General features: G+C 41.6%; 1 pseudogene; it reads right to left on the minus strand.

Moving 5' to 3' along the window:
* Positions 1-2791: 2791 nt before the first annotated feature.
* On the minus strand, positions 2792-4205 carry LOC140508537 (eukaryotic translation initiation factor 3 subunit E-like; annotated as a pseudogene).
* Positions 4206-6907: the final 2702 nt, after the last annotated feature.

Consider the following 6907-nt stretch of genomic DNA (forward strand, 5'->3'; position numbering starts at 1 on the left):
TCTACGTACATACTGATGCTCCCTTAAACCCCAGATGTTCCAGGTTAGTCAGTCTAGTCAATGTCTGTGATCTCTTCTTTCACGGTAGATAAACTGCACCCAAAGATGGGCATTATTTTGATCTGGCCATGATCATAACTGCTCCACTTCTATGTTCATCAATCGCAAAATTCTTTTATCAGAAGATAGTCTTTTATCCTTTCTCCTCCTGTGGTCTCTCACCTTGTTCCTCTTTCTTACCCTGATTTCTAATCATTCTGCTTCTTAGTTTTGCCTGGTCTGAATTACCCCACACACTGACAGAACTCTCTTCCTTTCTTCACAATGATGAATTGATTATTTCAGGTGTATATTCATCTTAGAACTTGAGCCATTGGCACCTTTGTGATCTATTTCTGATCATTGCTTGGGAAGTCACAGTACTGCATTACACCCACCACCTGCCACCATTGCTCCAATGCAAGCTCTGAACAGAAGGAAAGAAAACTTCTGACTTGCTCAGCAGCAAACTTATATTCAAATACAGTCTCCACTAGGCCTCATTGTGGGCAGTAACTGGAATCAATTCATTCTTTCTCTCTCCACACTGACTGTTCCAAAAGCTTTCATCTTTCTGAAGGCTCCCATGGTACTCATCCCACTCCCCGTTTAGCTGATGATCCGGCCTCACACTTCACTGAACAATTGAGCCCTTTCCCCAAGAACTTCTCTTGTTTATTCCTCCTCTTCTCCCATCACCCAGAAGTCTCCTCTACTCTATCCTTCTTCACTCTGGTCTTGGATGAAGAAGTGACCTTCCCATGTCAAGGCCAAAGTCTTCACTTCCACGTTCCACCCCATCCCAACTTCTCCAAAGGATTTTCCTTGTTATCAGCCCCACTTTGTCACTTATTTTCAGTCACTCACCATTTACTGACTGCTCCCCTGTTCCCTAGAACAGGAATGGGAGACAGACAGACAGACAGAGTCAACCAGTGATCCCAAGCTTCGCTCACCCTCCTAGAGCTGGGACAGAAACAGCAGCAGCAACAGCAAGTCCATGGTAGGATGGAGGGATCCCAGGAGACCAGAGCTATGTCCTGGGAGGCAGACTCAGAGCTGCTCACTGAACCATGTGGATGCAAAGAACCCTGGGAAAGAGGAAGAGAAAATTAGGAACAAGAGGGAGGAAGAGAAGAGAGAAAATCTTTTCCCTCTAGGGGATTATGGTCTAATAGACAAATCTAACATTTACAGGGCTGACAATTCAAGAAGGTGTGGCTTGGGTAGAGAAACCTCAGGGATGCTGAACCCTAGTTACAGGGCTACTTTGTGACATGAACTTTGCAGGAATGGGTATGTAGTCTTACCCCCTCCAAGTCAAGTCAAGTTAAGAAGCACTGATCAAGTATGTATTGTATGCCAGGCACTGTGTTAAGTGATGGCAGTATAAAAAGAAGAAAGAAAGAAAGAGAGAGAAAGAAAGAGATAGAGAAAGAAAGAGAGAGTAGAAGAAAGAGAGGGAGAGAAAGAAAGAAAGAAAGAAAGAAAGAAAGGAAGAAAGAAAGAAAGAAAGAAAGAAAGAAAGAAAGAAAGAAAGAAGGAAAAAAGGAAGAAAGGGAGGGAGAAAGGGAGGAAAGAGGTAGGGAGGGAGGAATGAAGGAAGGAAAGAAGAAAGGAAGGCAAGAAAGAAAGAGGAAAAGAAAGAGAGAATGAAAAAAGTAAGGAAGGAATGAAAGGAGAAAGGAAATAAGGAAGGGATAAAAGAAAGAAGGATGGAGAGTAAGGAAAGGAAATAAGAAAGAAGGAAGAAAGACAAGAAAGAAAGGAAAGTAAGAAAGAAGGAAGGAATGAAAGAAAGAAGAAAGGATGGTAGGAAGGAAAAAGAGAGGAAAGAAAAAGGAATGAAGGGGAAAAGAGGGAAGGAAAGGTACAATTAAAAAAGAAAGAAGGAAGAAAAAAGAAAAAAATGAAAGAAATGAAGGAAGAAGAAAATAAAAGAAGAATGAAAATAGAAAGAGAATCCTCATCTTCAAAAAGCTCACTTTCCAGTACTCTAATGAAAGAAGATAATCATAAAAAAATCAGAAAAGAGAGTGAGGGAAGATGAAGGTACTGGGTACTTGTAGTGCATGGAGAAGCAGTAGCCAAATTCTGAAGAGGATGAAAAGCATGACTGGGCTGGGCATTGTCCTTCTGTGAAGTCAGAAATGCACCTACAATTCCAAAGAAAATTTCCCTGAGACAATTCCTGAATTTAGTTTGGTCCCTATAATAAATGTCCCCAACTGCATCCTTACCTTTCTCCCCATCTGGATCTCTACCCACCTCCCACTCCTTGCCTCTGAATTGTTAGTTAATTTCTGGAATTATGAAATAGAGAAGACATGTCCACTACTTTGGGTGAGGTTCTTTAGTCACGTCCTTCTCTTTTGACCCAATTTAGGATCTTCTTGGCAGATACTTGAGTGATTTGCGATTTCCTTCTCCAGCTCATTTTACAGATGATATACTTAGGAAAATAGGGTTAAGGGACTTGACCAGGGACACACAGCTGGTAAGTGCCTGAAGTCACAGTTGAACTGAAGTATTTTTGACTCCAAACCTGGCACTCTATCCACTGAGCCACTTAGATGCCCCAGAAGGACCATGATGGCAGTGAGAATGAGAAATTATTCCAAAATGAAGCTGAAATCATACATATCCAATTTTATTCCAGTTCACAATATTACAGATTTTCTCTACAACTAAATATTTTGTATAATATGTTTATTTAAACAAATTTTTCAATATATTCTTCTTCTAAAGGATTTTAATAGAAACCAGAGTCTTGAGTAGCCCAATTAGGAGTGTCTGACCTACCATTCTGATAAAAATTTTTGTTTTCAATATTCATGGCCAGCATCTGACTTCAAAAATAAGGTTTTTTAGTCTTCTCAATTACTTGCTGATAGGGTGAGACTGCATTGTTACCCATAACCACATGGCCAAATTTGAAATCAATGTTATCATGAAGCCTAGCATTTCTAATCAAATTGACAATTCATCTTTTAGCTTCTTCGGGAGTCATGCTCAACTTATCTGCCAACATGCTGATACGTCGTTGATACAATACAGTATGATATGATGTGATATGATATGATACAATACAATACAATACAAAAAAATACAATACAATGGTGATACATTGAAGAATGCAACAGAAAGTATCAGATATGAAGAGTCAAGCATTTTCAGTGAAATCCTCAAGGCAAGCCAAAGAAAAAAGTCACTTTCAAAAACCTCTTCACATTCTCTTAACTTTTTCTGGCACCATCAAAGTCAAAGTTAATGTGCAAACATTCAACAAACTCTGTTATAGGATCTTTGTGTGTGTGAGACTCCTGCTGAATAAAAGTCTTTTAGTATCTGTCTTCATTTTCCAACATATTTGCTTGTTATAACTGCAGAAGTCAAATAGCAGAGAATATGTGGACATGTCGTTTGAATTGCATGAAGATACTAATGCTGGTAAAGAAAGAGCTCAATAATATTGTCTTGACCTTTTATGCTATTGACGAATACAAATCGAGACCAATGAATCAACCATGTTCTCTGCTGAAGACACTGGAGTGGAGAACTGACAAAATTATTATCTAGGGTCTCTTTCAATCTTGTAAGGTGTTCCATGGCTGCATCCCAATTCTGCCTTAACATTTCAGATGCTTGTTTCTCCCGCAGTGAACTCAAAGTATTTCTATCAGTTGAGGGGACCAACCCTCTAAAAAAAATCAAAATACTGTGCTGCTCCTGAACAGTTGCCACATTCATATTGGAATTTTGCATATCTATGGAGTGTGTCTAAATATACTTGTTTAAAACCATGTTTGTCAGCTAGGTGGTCAAATAGCATCTGACCATCCCCTGGAAGATTGCCTTTGCCTTGTTGTTTCTGGATCTTCAAACACTTTGACCATTGATTCAGTTTCTGTCTGTTGCTTTTTTAGTTGTGCAATAACAGTAGTTCTTTTCTCACTTAAAGCATGAGGAATGTCATCAGAATAAAGATTTCTATATACATCCACTGTAAAATCCACCATGTTTGTGTCACTAAGAAGGTCCAATTTTTCTTGAAGCAATTCCTTTTCATTATATATCTCTTCGCCTGAGAGAAACTCAAGCAGCAAGAAGACAAGATGGCTGTCCAAAAAGTGTGCGATGTAAGTAGAAAGACTGTACTCCACCATCTTGCAGAGAAATAGGGGTTTACTCCTAGCTAAGCTTTGTTGATACTGCTGTAAAGGGAACAAACAGACAAATCCTCCATTACGCTTGTGCAGTTCTCCCCGAAATCACACTTTCGTAAGACACAGAAAGTACAGGGAGCAACAGAGACCAGCAGGACATAATGATGCAGAGGTAGATGAAGGGCATGAGGATCAGTATAGGAGGGTGAGGGAAAGAAGGCAGGAGGGGGAAGGACAGAGAATCTCATTTACATTACCTTGGAGGAGATATGAGAACACTCAGCTGTATGGAGCCAGTGGAGATGGCAGAGGATTGGGAATGGCGGGCAGAGTTTGAAATCTGCTTTACAGGTTATAATTTTTAGGTGGAAGAATGTAACTCATATTGTACCACCTCAGGGTGGCATCGGTCCAGATTGTATTTAAGTCATCTCTAAGTGTTCAGGAAAACGTTGAGGTTAACCTGTCCCCATTATTTCAAAATTATCAGTAATACTGGATGTTCTCTTGATCTTACTGCAGATGTCTGGTACTTGTCTGAGGTTTATCTACCTTAGGACCAACAGGTCCTGGCAGAAGCACCCAGATGGCTTCTCTGATTGAGCACAGAGTTCTAGGATGTGAGTTTTGGTTAATATATAGTTTGCAAATTATGTCCCTTTGATCTTTTGGAAAGTATACATATGACAAAGGTTCTCCTTTGAAGTCTTGCTGTTGTTTTTTTTTCTTTTGCCCCTTTCTGGTGGTGACTCGCACACTTAGTATACTAACTAGAAAGTGGGGATGCCTGATTAGGGCCCCAGAATGGAATATAGTTGTAACACACCCTCCCATCTCCATCCCACCTTTATTCTCTCTTGATTGGAGGACTTCTATCTTTATTTTAGCCTAGACTAGTTTTTCTCTAAATGGTACTGAACCCACCCAAGACTTGATAGACTCAGGGGACTATTAAATATGTTAAAAAGAAACTAGCTACTGCCACCCTCTAATTCCCACTGATCAGCTTTGCTTCAGCCTTTCTGCAGTTCACATTTTCTCCAGGAGATGGAGTGCTTCTACACTATGTAGGCTACATTCTCTACTAGGCAGGCAGAGGAATCCCTGCTGGCTGCCCAATAACTTTCTTCCTCAGGTGATCTTTTCCCTCCTTTTGCACCTAGAAGGAACCTCCCTGCCATAAATGCTCTTCTGCTCCTATGTGCTCCATAGCTGACACACCCTAAGCACCACTGGGTGCTGTCTCCCTCAGTTAGAGTGATCACTTTGAGAGAAGCATCAGTCTAGGCACATGGGAATTGCTTAGTAGATGAGATTTCATCCATTCCTCCACCCTTCCATCCTTCCATTCATCCATCCTTCCATTCATCCATTCCTCCACCCTTCCATCCTTCCATTCATCCATCCTTCCATTCCTCCACCCTTCCATCCTTCCATTCATCCATTGCTCCATCCATAGATCCAACCAGGGGCACCACAGACAAAAAGACTGGACTCAGGTTAGAGAGAGCCTTCCATGGACATAATCGTTTCTGTGTGTGGTGGCTTCAGGTAGGGCACTCAGCCAAACTTGGTGCTAACGATCTATCCTGGGCACAGAGGATCCCTTCTGAGCTCACCACCGGCCATGCCTGTCCAGCCTGGGTACAGAAGATCCACTCGGCCCTTCATTCACCCAGGGTACACTCTCTTCTCCCACACCGGGCTGTGCTTTCCTGCATTGGGCTTGGCCCCTTGGAATCCCATATCACTTCACATTCTCTGTGAGAAATGTCCCTGGGTCCCTGATACACAAAGATGACAGGACTGTGACATCATTGGATTTTACATGTAGAACAAGAAAGGGTCACATAGAAGGGACCTTAGAGGTCACTGATCCCAACCTCCTGCATTTGACTAATGAGGAAACTGAAGCCTCAGAAAGGCAGATTCGTCCAAGGTCGGATAGGTAGCAAGTGGCTGAACTGAAATAGGAAGCCAGGTGATCTGATTCCAAATGGACAGCCCTTTCCATCATATGTTCCCTAGGTCCATAGTTCTCACACTTAGCTTTGGATCTTTTCAGGAGACAGCCCACTCACTCCGAGCCGAGACACCTAATTTCTCATAGAGATAGAAGGGACTTAGCACATCACCTAGTTCAGGTCTGCCTCATTTTACATATGAGGGAACTAATGATTTGCATCATCATTTGGAGTCATTTACCGAAAGGCAAATAGAGGAAGTGAGGGACAGAGGGAGGATTTGGGGAGTTAACTTCAAACCGCTGACACCACCCTAATCGGGGTTAGGCCCAGAGAGAATGCTCCATGACCCAGTTTACAAAGAGCTTTCAATATATTATGTCATTAGATTCTCACAGCTCTGTCCAATCTTAAAAAGGGCAAGAAATGTTGTCAGGGAAGGTGACAGGCTAGTCAGAGCCAAAAAGAAAAATGGTAGTTGTATTTTTTCCTCTGGTGTGGTTTCCATCTTTTTACCCATTTTCTTTATAGGATGCTTTGTAAGTGTGGCAGGCAGATCTTGTAGTTACCCTGTTAAATAATTCTTTTAAAAACACCCAGGGCCAGGACCCAGCCCTGAGCTCTGAATCAGAAGTGAAGTGGAGGAGGGGTTAGAATTTTCATCATACCTCCCTGAATCCAGGCTCCCTTCATCATGGCCCACCCTCAATGTCTATCATAAGAAATGAATGAATGAAT

Source organism: Notamacropus eugenii, chromosome 5 (genome assembly GCF_028372415.1).
Source record: "Notamacropus eugenii isolate mMacEug1 chromosome 5, mMacEug1.pri_v2, whole genome shotgun sequence".
Classification (NCBI taxonomy): domain Eukaryota; kingdom Metazoa; phylum Chordata; class Mammalia; order Diprotodontia; family Macropodidae; genus Notamacropus; species Notamacropus eugenii.